Genomic DNA, 17,143 nt, shown 5'->3' on the forward strand with positions numbered 1-17,143 from the left:
CTTCCCGGCCTAGGCCTGCAACTTTGTATGAAATTTCATTACAGGCCCCTCGTCTAGCCGCGCCGGAGTCGTGATACTTCCCAGCCTAATATAAAGAACGTAATATCAATATTACATAGCATGTTTGAGAAAAGATATTTTTTATTACGTCAAAGTTTATTGCATTATAAAACTTTTTTTACCTCGGCAGGCTCAAGGCTCAACCAAGTATAAATAACTAGCTTATGCCCGTGAATTGATCTGCGTGGAATGATGATGATGATTGATAAAAACTGTCTTATGCCCTTCCCCGGGCCTCAAACTAGGGACCATACCAAATTTCATCTAAATCGATTCAGCGGTTTCCACTACACAGTTACACACGCATACTTAGGTAACAGACAGACAGACAAGAGTTAATTCCGCATTTATAACATTAGTAGGGAATAAGAGGAATATACACGGTGTTACTTGAGCCACTGAAAACCTGAGATACCCCAACAGATTTTTTTTTATTTTAAACTCATCTCGAGTATTTATTCTTTAATCCGTTAAATATTTAAAAAAATATTCGTTGTCGAATTTAAACTGTTGTGAGACATACTAATATTAAATCATTTTACGGTTTAGACTCACTTGTTTTAGTCACAAGTGAGTCTAAACCGTAAAATGATTTAATATTCGTTGTTTAGTTTTCTTAACAATTCTATTCAACTGGTAATTCTACACACGATACTTCTTCGTTTTAGTGACATCAAACAATTGCTAGTTACCATCGTCAACACTGTTAACTGACCATTTGCATACCTTACTGCAACGAGATAAGGTTTACCAATGGCCAGTTAAGGGTGTTGCTCATTGACAAATAACGTGTCAAATGCTAGTTATTGATATTGTTGCATTACAAACTTGTAGACTGAGCATGTAAAAATAATAAAAAATTACCCCCATTAAAATATAGCGCAATCGATTCTCCTATCGATTACAAACTGTTTTTAGGTTTTCAGTGGGTCATGAAACACCGTGTATATTTCACTATAAGCACTGCAGCCTCAGCGATTCAGTAGCCTAGTGATTTTGTTCCCATCCATACTAATATTATAAATGCGAAAGTCTGTCTGTCTGTCTGTCTGTCTGTGTGTTCCCTCTTCACGCTTAAACCGCTGAATCGATTTAGATGAAATTTGGCATAGAGATAGGTTGAGTCCCTGAGAAGGACATAGGATAGTTTTTATCCCGAAAATCATCCCTTATTATTATTATAGCCTTTGCTTCCATATTCTTTCTTATTGTTCGTTTTTGGCCTTTACCCAGAAAAATCATCCCTTAAGAAAGTAAAAAGCGGGGTGGAATTGAGATAATTAATGAAGTGTCTGCTAATTTGTGTGCATAATATGCTCAAATTGAATAATTGCTAAAAGATTTTCTCCAGACGCTATTCTTACTCTAGCTGGGGTTACTAAGTCCACGCAGACGAAGTCGCGGGCAAAAGCTAGTGTTTAATAAATATTAATTTCCGCAGCTCTCTAGTACATTAACTTCAATGGCAGATGGAAACAGTACGGTATTTAGTTGCGCTAAACACCAACTTTCGACGAATCTCTTGCACGCTTTATTCTATTAATTTACAGATGGTAACAATAAAGATCTGAAGACACTAATAAAGGTGGGTTTCACCTCTGAATTGTTAAACTATTTTTAAAATTATCTAACTAACACGAAACGTTTACTCACAAAAAAGAAATGTGCACATTTATATTTCTACACACCCATGACTCGGGAACAAATATTTGTGTTCATCACACAAATAAATGCCCTTACCGGGCTTACCGGGATTCGAACCCAGGACCATCGGCTTCACAGGCAGGGTCACTAAGTACCTAATTTCATGCATGTCACTGACTATAAACACTTCGCTTGGTTAAAAGGAACTCATTAAATCTGCTAGGCAAGAGCTAAAATAAGCTTGAGCAATTCGGAGCGGGGAGCGTCAGCGTCAACCTCAATTAGGCTGGGCGGCTTTCGACTAGCTGTCTAAAGAGCTCAAGGGATTATTCCGTTAAGCGCGAGATTCAGCGTACTACACCATATCTTATTGTAGTTCGTTTTAATATGCTTGTATGGAGTTTAACAGGCGCCGTTTTTACCAATTTGATAAGTGTCACCTGATAACGACCATTACCTGTACATTTCTGGGTCGATAAGTAACGACGGTACAAAGTGTCAAGCAATGCATGGAAGTGAAACTTAGAAAAGTTAGAAACATAAAAGGTGCACCGCTAGTTTAAACGTCAACACTTCGCTCGATCGAAAAGTACTCAGTTGATCTACCAGGCACTAAATGAGCTTGAGCAATTTGGAGAGGGGAGCGTCAGCGTCAACCTCAAATGGGCTTTGGGGCTTTCGTCAAGCTATCTGATGCGCTCAAGGGATTACTCAGCCATTAGGCGCCGGTTTTAGTAGTAGTAGTAGTAGTAAAACTCTTTCTTGTACAAAAAGAAAGATAAAACAGCAAAAAACACATCATTTGTACAAAGGCGAACTTATCCCTTTCAGGTATTTAATCCGTTTGTAATCGTAGTACGTTTTAATTTGCTTGAATAGGAACTTTAACAGGCGCCTTTTTTACCGACTCGTCAATTTTTATTTATTTATTTACGCAGTGTCAAGCAATGTATCCACACATTGTCAGATTGTCACTTAGATAAAATGAAAAGTTCACCGCTAGCTGACGTTAAGACTTCAAAAAGTATCTAACTTATGTGATTAGCCAGGCAAAAAACTAAATAAGTTTAAGTAGTTCGGAGCGGGGAGCGTCAGCGTCAACCTCAATTAGGCTTTGGGGCTTTCGACAAGCTGTCTGATGACAAGGGATTATTCAGCCGTTAGGCGCCAGATTTAGGGCCGCGCTAAATAGTTTGTATCTAATCGTATTAAGTTTTAATTTGCTCTTAAATAGACAAAGTTTTACAGCCGCCTACTTCACCATTTCACCAACTCGTCAATTGGCGTCGGTCTACAAGTAATGAGTTAATAACGGTAACCAACGTCAAACAATGTTTACTTGAACAAAGTTTTGTTCAAGAATCAGAGATTTTGTCAGTACTTAAAGACCGGTTACACAAGGGGCGACTTTTTGCAACGTCTCGACTGCATCACGACATTCGTGACAATATTAACACTAACGCATGCAAACACAAGTGTGTATTGCGATAATTATTCTTATTTTAGCGACTACCTATCTCGCTGCAAAAGGTCGCTGTATGTAAAGGTAAATTATGTTACATTTTTCCATAATGTCAATATCCAGAAAGGAAAATGGGGATTACGTTTTTATGTAGAAGCGGTCGTACCCTTTCCTCTCAACTAGTCAGATTCAGCAACGAGTACCTGTCATGGCATGATATGAGAGATAAATATATGGCATGTTATGAGAGATAGACTTCGACGTTTGCTAAGTGTTCTCATATCAGATATGATACTGGCCTGGCCTAAATTCACATATTGGCCTAAATTTTCAATCTGTATGATTTGAGAAAGAACGAAATTGAAACGATCAATAAAAAGAAAGTCAGAACAAAAAATAAAAAAATCTATACCTTAATTCAAATTGGCCACTTAAGCGTAGACAGATTACATATTAATTAAAATAGATTGACGACCTAGTAAAGCTAACGGTAACAAAGTAACACCTGCGATATTCAAAATAAGTTTAATGGACAATCTAATATATTAGATATGTATACATATATATACACACACACACACACACACACACACACACACACACACGCACGCACGCACGCACGCACGCACGCACACACACACACACACACGCATTTAATTATAAAGACTGCACTTTCTAGAACAGCGGTTCCTAACCTGGGGGTAATTACCCCCGTGGGGGTAAAACTGGCATTTTACGGGGGTACCTTTCTATAAGAAAAAATATTAATGATTATGGAGGAGGGGTAAAATCGAGTTCCCTTGTCAAAGGTCCGAGTCAAAGGGGTCACAGTACTAAAAAGGTCAGGAATCACTGTTATAGAAGATGCTTCATTTAGACAACACTTGATAATGTAATGATCTTATATAGTTTTATTAATCACATTGGAAAATTTATAAGTACTTACAATCTATCTCATGTGTTTCAAGTTCAATGACATAAGTTATAAAGACATCGTGTAGCCTTGTTTATCGTAACCTTTGGGGCCTGTGCTAGATATTGCCGGCTATAATATAGCGTACATATTATGGTCGTTAGGGCGACTTGAACCATTCACTAACCCGGGGTTAACCGGTTAAACCTGGAGTTACAATGGTTACTAGTACAATTTGACACTGGGTTAATGGTTTAACTGGTTAACCCCGGGTTAGTGCGATGGTGCAAGTGGGCCTAAGACAATTTAGTACTCCTTCAATGTAAATCCAATGATGACGCAGGGCACTTTTTTGAAAATGCGCAATTTTGCTGAACTGTCTACGAACTTAGCGGCACAAAAAGTTTGAATTAAAAAAATGACAAGGATTTAACTTAATGGAGTTTCCAAGTAATTTAAACTTTTATGTATCAAATAACTTGAACATAATTTCTTATTCATAAAAAGAAAATTGACTTCAATGTCGAACACAGTTATGGTAATCAAACGCTTTTTAAATTGACGTTCTAAAATTACTAAGCATGAAGAATTGTTAATTTGAGGTTATCTTCTCGATTGCTACAACTTTCTCTGATTTAAAAACGATTAATGCTAATAAACATGCATGTAAACAAAGTTTCTACAGTGGACAGGCATACAAATTAAATACAAAAAAATAAATACACTACCTATTTTAAATCCAGACCAAAGCAGCCCATATCCTGTATAAACTATACAGTTTTTTTATAACACACACAAACACAAACAACGGTACAAAGTTTCTCGTTCACGAAAAAAGTACCAGGGCACCAGAGTAACGCAAGAGGTACGAGCGCACCTGTTGGTGCGGCGCGAAGAGCATTACTGGCCCGACGCGACGCGCCCCATTAGTCGCGCGGACACGTCATGCGGAAGCCGGTTCTGGACAACGATGACTTGGAAGAAATTCGCGGCAACCGATGCATTTCCGAAATACCGTTTCGCGTCTAAGAAAAATGCGAATAAGCACTTAGAATGTTAACTTTGGTTCTTGACATATAATAGAAACAAACTGATTAGGCCTTCTAAATAAAGAATGTTCATGTGAAGAATGAAACTACTGAAGCTCATTTTCTGGATGAACCTAGTTAGTAAGGTTAGTGGCTCAGGCCTACTTTCTAGAGACACATTTTCTTTAGAAGTTTTACTTAGAAACTAAAGCACCTATCCATAATACACATCCACATCGAACTACTGAACGAGAAATTTGAATAATTATATTTTCTGACGCTCACAATGTTGTTGCAGAAACGATGGAAGCCCATTAAACTAGGACTACCGTGGGATTCGTCGAGCATACAATGAGATTTTGGGGACAGATTTGCTTAGAAGTAACGATAGACGAAATTGCGATATTATCGCAACTAACAGTTATGAACTTAATGCAAAAGAGCATGCAAGAATTAACAACTAAGAAGAACACCAACTAGTCCATTCAGGACAGGTCAAACGGCAAAATTGCGGATTAAATTGTGGTGAAAGTAGATGTCTTAATGGTCTAAATTTAGCACAGAAATGATACGTTATTTATCAGTAGATATAAGACTGGTTTGTATGTGAATGTGCATAAAACGGTCAAAGTCATTCAAGGTATAAAAGAACTATTGAAGTTCAGGCAAGTGATTAAAAATAGCGAATGAAAATTACGGTTCGTGAGAGAAAGTACCTAAATCAGGCTTGCAAGTAATTAATAATTAATAATGAGGTCATCGCCATTAATGTCATCGCTTAGTAGTAATAAATCAAGAAGTGTACAGAACTTTACACCAACAATTATGACATTGGCGTAAATAAGCCAATACGTCTTGTTCTTATCGGTATAAGCGAGAGGAAGAAAGGTTTGTATATGGCGAAAAACACGTCGTTATTTGACCTCTTTTCCTTAACTTTAAAGACTTTTAATTTTCAAAATACTGCTAAATTAAAACGTCTCGGTCCTCCATTATTATAATTAAATGCTGTGACGTCATTTAGAAATTGTATGCAGCACGAAGCAAACATAAACAAAAAAATCTACAGCAGATTGGACGAGGCAATGCTATTTCGTTTTTCGCTTACGTTTTGCATGTTGAAACGAGAAAGAGCACATTGTTGCGTTTGTGACACTAACTAGCATCCCCAGAGGGACCCATTTGTAGTGCTAACTGTAGTCCTTTGAGCGTTCGTTTCAAAGAGTTTCGTATTCTTCACAGAGCAAGAAATTTTCTACAATTCTTATCAGCTTATTTGCTATACAGTGTTAGTCCATTACAAATATTGGTATTACAACAGTCTATATAATATCGAACTCAAACAAGATCTAAAAAAGCAAATCACGTGTACGATTCAGTAGCTAACTACTGTACATGCAATACTAATTACCATAAAGTGTCAAGTTGTGATGACAGGCTTCGTGATAATGTAATAACATGGTATTAAGATTGTGTGCAGTTTGTAATAGATACAACTTAGTAGTGTAGTGCCTTCACGATGGTGTTCTGCCTTTTTGCCGAAGTTTTAATGTTGGAATATCATAACACAAAAAGGTCTATACTAGATGATTCCGAGCATGATCGGAAATGACAAGCTGCTGAAGATGGTCATACCTACTTGCTAAAAAAACGAAAACAGCAATTACAAGAGAAAACCTCCAAAGCTCATAGTGCTTAGGTGAAACATAGGGGGCTCGGGATATCTTTTTCTTGCGGTTTTCATATTAGTCCTAGAAGAAAAGTTGTTCAATCATGATCCCGGACCCGAATGATGACCAGAAATCACTCAGTATTAAAACAAACATGTCATAAAATTCCTCTACCTAATACATAACATATAGCTGAATCACTAGAGCATCTCACCGCGGCTAGGCAGAAAAAAATACAATTCAAATAGTTCTAAGTTGAGCATTTTGATCTTGTTCGATAGGTAACCTTCAAGAAAAAAACGTACTCCCATCTTATATGCCGGCAACACACTTGCAACCTCTGGTGTTGCAGGTGTCCATGGGCGACGGTGACTGCTTACAATCAGGCGATATGTATACTCGTTAGCCTTCTATAAGTATCATAAAAAATCTTTATTCGAGCAACAGCTGCAAAGAATCCCAAGATAAGTGTCAAACAGAAGCCGAATTTGATAAGTAACTTGATATAATCGAACACATTTTCCTCCGTTATTCTGAAGACGCCTGACCTTATAACCTACTTTCTTCGATACAAACGGCAATCCGAGAAACAATTGATTATGTTCTCATACGAAAGACAAGTACATAAACAGTTTCGAAGTAAGAGGTAATGAGAGCATTGTGATGATCATATTACGGTTCAGATTTGATTCTCAGGTTCTAATAACGAGTTGTAAATGAAATGCCGAAACGCAGATCGCAAATGGTGTACTGATGAACGCGTTAGCTGACTTTATATGGAACTCCGTAACTGAATATTAATATATATATATTACACTGAATAATAATATTACACTGATATTAGGAATCAGAAAGAGTATATTGACGTTTGCGGACGTATATTTAATGCGATTACTGCTACTAAACCCTATATAGGGCACAATAAAATATGGTTTTGTTTGGCCTTTGTTTGACATAATTATTGAAAGTCATAATGTAATGATAGTCATAATTCTAAAACCGTTAACTTTTCAGGATTTTCCTCAGTTTATCCTATTGATAGGTTAGGTTAGGTTTGTTTTATGGCAATCCTGAAAAGTTACGCGTTTCTGAGAAAAACCTAATTATGACTAACGAAAATGTGGACAAACTGACAAACAATATATTATGACAAAACTATATGGGAAACAATAGGGACCCTAAAATATGAATAAGGAAAAAACCGAAAAAATACCACCTCGTCATCTTTTTGTATTTTTTCCTACAATTTTTAGCACAATAAAGTGGCAATGAGGCTTGTATGGCGTGCAATAGGAGAGGCCTATGTCCAGCAGTGGACGAGAGCCGGCTGATGATGATGATGATGAGGCTTGTATTAAGGATTTCTTATAATCCGGTCCGTTGAAGGGTTAAAGTTACATTTATTTAATCTACTTCTTCTCATAAATATTTTCACGAAAATTAATATGACGATATGACTGTAGTAGGTATGTCAGGTGCAAAATGGATTATTATCAAATTTATAGTTTTAAAACGTTTTTGAGGAACTACGTTAGGAGCACCGAATGCACCGTCTCTTAGTGATCAAGCGCGAACTAAATAAGTAGTAGTTTTGTTTGTGTTTAAAATAATTTTAATATGTTTTCAAGTTCTAAAATGCCTTAATTAAATACTTTATAGTTAATCTTTTAAATGCGATCATTGATACCAAAGTAAAAACAGTGATTATTCTTAACAGTTGTTGTTCTTTAAACAAATCTAAAACATTTAAGTTTCACAACAAAGTAAATAAGTTACTTAGTCTGCAAAGTTGTATTGGAATCTTCAAGTTCTGCTCTCTGTCGATTATGGATGCAATTTGCGGCCAAAGTTATTAGAAATCTTGCAAAAGTGATTTTAGCAAAACGCCTATTATTACGGTTTATGGAAATCACTTTCACGGCGATTAGATAGATCTGAGGCTTTTAGCTGGTGTGATCACAACTTGAGACGCATTCAGATTTTAAAAATATTATTAATAGGCTAATATCAGTGGATCTCGCTCGCCCTTACATATTGGTGCGAAAGGCACCGAGATTAATAACAATGCTATAATAGTTTAAAAGTTTGAATGTGTCCCCAAGCGATTCGGTGACGCATACATAACTGTCAATGTCATGACGACAATTTACGCGTTTTACTTTCGGTTTCAATGATAAACAGGAGACAAATTGTAGAACTGACCACTAAATAAATCAGAAGATATGTCAAGTTTCACTATTTAATATGCAGTGATCTAAGTGACGGAGTGAATTAAATAATATGCAATATATAACTTTTGGCTGAATGAGTAAGAAAAACACGAAATGCATGCATAGATGGAGAAGGTAGGTTTAGCCCCGGCATTATATTACAAATACTGCACAACCCAGTGCGTAAAATTATCTGATACTTATTTTTTTAGAGCCATGAGCATGTCATGTATTTTTCCGCGCTTCGCTAGAGTAGGTAGGTACTTGGGAGGGTTATTTTTAGGGTTCCGTACACAAAGGGTAAAACCGGGATCCTATTACTAAGACTCCACTGTCCGTCTGCCTGTCACCAGCCTGTATCTCATGAACCGTGATAGCTAGACAGTTGAAATTTTCACAGATGATGTATTTCTGTTGCTGCTATAACAACAAATACGAAAAAGTACGGAAACCTCGGTGGGCGAGTCCGATTAGCACTTGTCCGGGTGTTTGCACTGGCAAGATATATAAAGAAGCCGGTAGCAGATTGTTTTTCATTTTTGTATTTGTTACAAATCCATAAAGGCAATACTTGTTTTATTTAGATATAGGAGGCAAACGAGCAGACGAATCGCCTGATTGTGAGAGATCACCGCCGCCCATGGACACCCGCAACACCAGAGGGTTGTAGTACTTGTAGTGCGTTGCCAGCCTTTAAGGGAGTACGCTCTTTTCTTAGATACTTGTATCTTATATTGGTTATTTTGTACCGCAATGTAGCGTTATCACGGTGATATCACCTTCAGTCCATTACCTAACGTGCAAAGAATTTAGGCCTGCAGTAAAATCGAATAGTAAAAAGTAAACGAGTACCGAATGTTACGAGCTTAAAAGCGAGCAATACCGAACCGGAATTCCGTGACAAGTCTTGTTTCTCATAGAGCTCTTCAATTCACGAAAGTAACCTAGTATGGTTTTTTGTGACAATATACAGTGTTTTTTTTTATACACGTCGGTGGCAAACAGGCATACAGTCCGCCTGAAAGTAAGCAATTATCGTAGAGCATGGACGCCTGGAAACGTCAGCAGGCTGCCTTTCCATTGAGGCGGAGATAAGAGGAATCAACCAATAGCATTAGTCGTAATCCAGCGGAGCGCAGAAGAGATGTGGGTTACAATCCCATCCGATCCAACCAAACTTCCGTACAATTTAGAGCATAATTACAAACTGGACGCGAAACCATTGGGGTATTGATAGACTAATTCTAGCGGTTCGTTAGCCAATTATCACGTGTCTCAAGACCGACGTTTAGAAACTGGTAAACAACGGAAAAGGCAATTATTGCCCAGCGAACAAGTATGAGTACACGGTCTGTTGGTTATTGCGAGCGTTGCACTGACCGAAGCTAAGAATAAGAACCATCGCACAAGGCTTTGCAGTCGCGAAACAGTAGCGATGCACTCGAATAGATGTTATACAGTGATTATGTTATGTCTAAGCATACTCTGAGGGGTCAAAGGGGGCTGGTTTACTATGGAACCAACCTAGATCGCGAAAAGTCTGCTGTTCTATAGAAAACATTTGACATATTATTCGCCGAATGTATGACACAGCAGATTTTATTTTTCTCGATGTCGGGGTTGGTTCTATAGTAAAAGTTGTTCAGTATGACCTACATATTCACCTCTCGGACTATGGTCAGACATAAAAAAATCACCCAGGAGATGAAAAAGTGACCAAAGGCCGTCAATCAGCCGCGGCAGACGCCAAAAATAGGTAAATATCAAAGACATTGTTTCCTAGTTGCGCCGTCGTCGCGGTCTAAGCCTCGTCCACGTCGTGGAGTCCGCGATACGATATAAGATTTCTTAGAATCCACCCTGATCATAGAGCAGTTTGCGATACAAGACCTTGTAGTACTTATCCTTTCTTTATCCGCTTTCACCCGGTAGTCGATCCGTCTGGACCACCTGTGGTATATATGAAATTTTCCTGCCAACAATTTAATGTGTCAAATGAGCAAAAGTAGCGATTTAAATGCACCACTAGCGTACGAAACGCTGAAGAACGTCGCTGTGTGTGGCTGTGGTTGCTTTAAGTATGTAGCTAATAATCTGTAACATCAGTAACATGGCTGTCTCAATCATTAGGGGAATGTTACGGTGTTCGATTTTATTATAGGCAGCTGGTTGTAAACAAATTAAACGCCTGACTGGAGGATCAATTCCCTTATAAGCAATAGAGTTCAAAATCGATCAAAAAGTGCGAGTTCTTAACAAATCGGCCAATTGGTGTGGATTGGCTTGCGATTTTGGAAGCTTCTGGAATGAAAAGCTGCTTTCGATGAAGACATCTGTTGCGTCTCAAATAAATTGATGATTGTTAATCGACTTTAAAAAGATGGAGGTTCTAAATTCATCAGATTCATCCCCAAGTAATTCGTAAAATATATTACTGAATTAGCCTAGTTCTTCGAGCGTTGTATTTATTGAGTGAATCTACAAAAGCAATGCTTCTTCTTCGAAAGATAAATTGTCTACCGACATGTTGAACGTACGATAACACAAACAAAAATGTAACGTAAGATTTTGCACGCCGCTCTGTGTACGTTAGAACGCTTTCGTATATCAAGCGGTTAGCAGAACGCGAAAATCTTAGACCACTCTCCGTGTGCGCGGGCAATGCAAATACGACAGCGCAGTATCACACAAAAAACACTTAGGTAAATAGAAGTTTATCAGTTTTCTAAAAATCTAAATACGCCAAATTCCACGGAGCATACGCTGCACGCGCTTATCGGTAGCCCCGTTAACATGTATCCATTTGCGATGATTGACATTATCTGCGCGCAATATAGTTTTCAGCGATAAAACTTTGGTTAACAATATTTTTACTTGGCCATCCAAAGAAGGATGATGTAAAGTTTTGAGTGCATTTAGATTATTTAGTACTACTAGCTTCTGCCCGCGACTTCGTCTGCATAATGTTTGACAAAAACTATTCTATGTCCTTCCCCGGGCCTCAAACTATCTCCATATTAAATTTCATCTAAATCAGTTCAGCGGTTTAAGCGTGAAAAGGTAAGACACAGACAGAAAGACAGAGTTACTTTCGCATTTATTTATAATAATTATGAGGGATTTAGCAATTATTAAAACATATTTCTTCTTGCTCGTATAAACAATCTTGACATGTAGATAGAGATACGCTTGAAGTTATACTTCTTGAAATAAAAATATAATAAGATGGAGGCCATGCATGTATGAATACATTTTGAGACATTGTAACTAAACTTATTTTGTACGTATTGGAAACAACGACATTGGAACGCAAGAAAGCGACATTGCTCAGAACTGAATCATCGACAACTCTGTTGACCAAAAGTAAAATGACGCAGATATTATTTTTACATTAGCTGATATGAAAAAACCTATTTACTTAACAGACCTGAATAAAAGGCATAAATCAAGACGGAAACGTAAGAAAAAGCTAAAAGAAATCGATAATTTGACACCGGAACAGCGGGATATAATTTTAGCGTTACCGGTTTACTTTCCAAATACCTATGTAACATATTTTAAAGTAAATTATTGTTTCTTTTAGACATAAATATGAGGAACGTTGAAGAAGTAATGCAAGATTTAAGATTGCAAGAGGAATAGTTATTTGTGCGACAAGAGAGGAAAGTTGGTTTTTCTTGCGAGTGTTGATTTTGAGTCCCGAGAAAGCGAAAGAATCTACAATTGAATCACGAGCGAAGCGAGTGATTCTAAGTTAGAATCTTGAGCGTAGCGAGGGACTCAAAAACACGAGATGTAAAATAACTTTGCTCTCGTGTGGCACATATAATTTTTCACCTCAGTAGTGTGAACATAGTAAAGGTTAAACTGTATTTCGAATTTGTAATAGACCCCAAATTATGAAGTGGCAGTTCATGGCCTTCACTAAATTAAAAAGCTACTTTGTTTCACTCCCTGGAGTGAAAAAAGTGCGACTTTCCTCACTCCACTCTTTTTACTCCTCCGCAAAGCATGTTGTTATTGTATTTTATTCTATACCTATTTATTTATTCAGGATACGAGTATCAGATATTGATCTTAATATATTGCTTGTCAACTCCCCCTGCAAAACAAGTGCTGCAATCTCCTACAAAACAACATAAATATTTCAACATTCATCAATTACATTCGTGGAAAACTGGCAGGTAAAAAAATAGCCCAAATAAACAAAAGCGCGTGCCAAAACGAGGAAAAACCCAATGAAACAGAGGATAGATGAAATGACAACATTAGGGACTGGGACTGCAAAAACACGTAAGTAGGTACGGTCGCCATCAGATAGGTATATCGGAGCGGCCGAGGTGCTCAAAAATATCTAAACACGCACTCTAACGCCTTGGTAAATAGAGGCGTGTTCAGATATTTGTGAGCGCCTTGACCGCTACGATATATCTGATAGCGACGGTACTTTAATTTTAAACCCAGCGAAGTTCCTATGCTCACCTTTAGGATGAAACGTAAATAATCGAAGAACACAGTAAGATTATTTTAAAAGTAAGTACGTTTATATTTAATGTTATGTTATGACGGCTTATTGGATCCATAGATAAAGAGATAAAAAGAGTAAGGTAGATTGTTTTATCTAATACGTTGTGTACTGAAATCTGCACTGACTTTTTTTTTAATACCTATCTATTGTATTGTAAATAGCAATTGCGATGTATTAAGCAATTTAGGCAAGCCGGAGTTACTCCTTAAATTAGAAAAGCCGGAGGGAATCGCGTTCTATCGCCCCGCCATTGTTGCATAAGTACTATATAATCCTATAAAATGTTCAGACCATTCGATCTATGTATTTATAACCCGGTTTCTACTGAACTGAGACGGACTCTGATATGATTTGACCTTAACATTCGTAACAACAATATTATTATGTAATTTGAGGGCAGTGCTGGTCAAATGGATAAAGCCCAGGGGATTGCTCCGACGAGCGATCCCAGAGAAGAAAAATATGCACATTTTTTTTAATGACGGGGTTTAAATTAAACGAACACCCGGGTATAAACTTTTGATAAACAGAGGTTTTTGTTCGTCTTAAAGAGGTAAAAATAATTTAAAAAATCGTATTAGAGGATTTTTCGTGTTAATGATTTGGCCTAATCGAGGTTCCACTTCCACTGTATTGGTAAATAAATAAATATTATAGGACATTCTTACACAGATTGACTAAGTCCCACAGTAAGCTCAAGAAGGATTGCGTTGCGGGTACTTAGACAACGATATATATACATATAATATACAAATACATAGAAAACACCCAAGACTCGGGAACAAATATCTGTACTCGTCACACAAATAAATGCCCGGGATTCGAACCCAGGACCATCGGCTTCACAGGCAGGTTCACTACCCACTAGGCCAGACCAGTCGTCAACAATTAGTTTTATCTCTCTTTAATAATTACTTTTATCTCTATTTTTCGATGACTTTCTCTTCTATTTCAGGCAAGTGCCCTTATCGTCGGATTAGCTTATCGTCTATCGCTGTACAACGTAACTGCATAGTGCATGAAAGTGGATCGGTGTAACGAGGTTTAAAGGTCAAGACTGTTGCGGGTCAAGGCCAATTGTAGAGAGGCAAGTTTGGTTGATAATAATGGCCCTAATGTTGTGTATGACTTGATTTTATTCAACAAACAGTTGATCGTCCCTGGCAAAAAAAAATCGAGTGGGCCCTTGTCACTGAAAGGTTAAGAACCACTGGCTTATACATATAGACTAGTAACGCTGCGTCTTACGTAAGCGAACAACTCGCGAACGCGAAGCGAAGCTGTGTTGCTGTGGTAATGACTTTCTTTGTCGCTTGTCATTGTCAAAAGTACGATTGACAATTAATACTGTATTTATGCCTAAATTGTCTATGCCAGCTAGCGTCATACAGATAACCATCAGTGACCTTTTATCATGAACGGTAGCGGCATGGTAGCGGTACTTTTGATTGCTATTTTAAGATAGAACCACAGGAACAATATGTAGGTATACTAAAGCAGAGACGCTTTCCATATAGATTTTCGAACATTGACCCGCCTGTTGCAGTCTCTATTGCCCTCGCATTATAATATTGCTGTGACGGTCGCACAGTGACATTAACAACCGGCATCATGAGCGGGACATGAGTAGCGTTCACGTTAGACGCGCCCTAATTTTCATGTATATCGTCGCCTAGCACCCATAGTACAAGCTTTGCTTAGTTTGGGGCTAGGTTGATCTGTGTAAGATGTCCCCTAATATTTATTTATTTATATATTTTATTTATAATATAGGTACCTAAAACCGTCTAATGTCCTAAAGTGGGATGACAAAAGAACTGCAGTTTATAAGTTTGATTACTTACCTCACTCAAAAGTATTTAAAGTTATAGGTATTCAATAAAAATATATGACATAGTCAATGTCATGAGTCATGAATTCAGACTTGAATTAATTAAAACAATAACATCTACACTGACTACCTAACAACAATAATAAAAATTTGCCTTTATCTTATCACCTGTATTAAAGTCACAATATTAGTAAATAACCAAGGTGAGTGAGATCACTCAAACACATGTTACAACTTGAAATAAGTCTGACATCACTCAGACTTATTTCATAATAAGTCATGTGTTGAAAAAATGATTTAAGAGTGGGCGTAAAGCCAGAAAATTAAAAGGGCACAAAGATAAAAAAAGCCAATCGCCGATCAGTTTATAATAAAAAAAAAAAAAAGCTTCGGAAGACATGGCCATTCCACGTGTTTTAACGTTTTACATCAATAAAACTGAAAATAAACTTCTGTTTAAATAAAATTTCGATCGTCCGTTCCCTCAGCTATATCACTAGTTATTTTATACGAAATGATCATCTATTGACAAAAAATAATAAAAATAAATTAAATTTTTACATGTCATGTCATGTAGAATAGAATAGAATAGAATGTCTATGTCATGTGTGTATGTGTAAAGTTATACTGCTGTAGTATGAATGGTAACAATATACAATAGAAATTAAATGAATATCAGACATGTCTTTGAGATTTTTTTTTCTACTAAACCGACTTTAACCATGTAAGGTGGTTAGATTTTTCCTTTGCAATATAATCTAGTTTAAGCGTGAATTTTTTCATTGCATTTGTGTTTGTATAAACGTGTAACAAATCAATATAAAAACACAATTTTGCGTTAGCCCCGCTCTATGTACAATCCTCTAGGCACCCAGAGGCCTGTAAAAAGGTCTCCCATTGCCAAAATTGCATTTGGCTTGCCAAGTTTTGATTTTTGGGATAGAGGTTAAAAAAACCCATAACCAAACTTAAAAAGGATGTAAACAGAAAACATAAATTGACCGCTGACTTCCAAATTGATGCAAATGATTTACCAGTCCGTCACATTCAAATCAAACAATTACCGAGTGACAGCCCAGGCAGACGTAAGAGTTATATATAGAAGGGGTCAGAGGATAGAGGAAGCGGTCAAGATTTATTTCCTTGGTCTGTGTCCGTGACCTGTTTGTAAGTTGTTTTGTGACAAATGCTAGTGTGGACTGTGGATCAATGAAGCAGTATAGGCAGCGGCAGAAATGGGTTAGCAGGCCAAGTGTTCCACATGGCCTGCACTTGCTCTTGTATTAACAAGAAAGTTAATCTCCCTCATCTAATAGCACCTTTTGCTGCTGACAATATGTGTTTTTTTTAATGACAGGAGACAAACAAGCAAACAAATTGCATGATGGTAAAAAAGGATGGACACCTGCAACACTAGATGGGTCGCAAGTGCAGTACTAGTGTTAATGTTTAAGATGGGAGTATGCTCTTTTCTTGAAGGTGGTATCGGTCCAATAACCTCGTAAGACCCACCATAGAATGTTTTCCAATTTTCAATGAACAATGCAATGAAACAATAGAAATGCTACTTTATTTGTTGGAAGGTTCAAATTGGATTGCAACAAATATATACATTTTAGTGTACATTTAGACTCACAAGGATAAAACCGCGGGTGATAGTTTATTCCACAGTTTGCGAGGCAGGAAGTTTAACTAGAGAAACGCATGGTTGAGGATGTTTGGTAGGTTTAACATCATGTGGATATTTATATACGAAGGGTACATGGAAAGAACATGTCTAGTCACTTAAGTAACATT

General features: G+C 37.3%; 1 protein-coding gene across 3 annotated transcripts in view; it reads right to left on the reverse strand.

The window, feature by feature from the left end:
* LOC134745597 (supervillin-like) overlaps window positions 1-17,143 on the reverse strand; it is a 247,688-nt gene that overhangs the window by 229,353 nt on the left and 1,192 nt on the right. Inside the window, exon 1 of one of the 3 annotated variants that reach the window (XM_063679672.1) lies at window positions 4,808-4,934. The exons of the other annotated variants lie outside the window; for them this stretch is intronic. The gene's annotated coding sequence lies outside the window, so the exon portion shown is untranslated. Of the gene's footprint in view, window positions 1-4,807; window positions 4,935-17,143 lie in introns of those variants that run through there. 3 annotated transcript variants of the gene reach the window in all.

Source organism: Cydia strobilella, chromosome 11, assembly GCF_947568885.1.
Source record: "Cydia strobilella chromosome 11, ilCydStro3.1, whole genome shotgun sequence".
Lineage (NCBI taxonomy): Eukaryota > Metazoa > Arthropoda > Insecta > Lepidoptera > Tortricidae > Cydia > Cydia strobilella.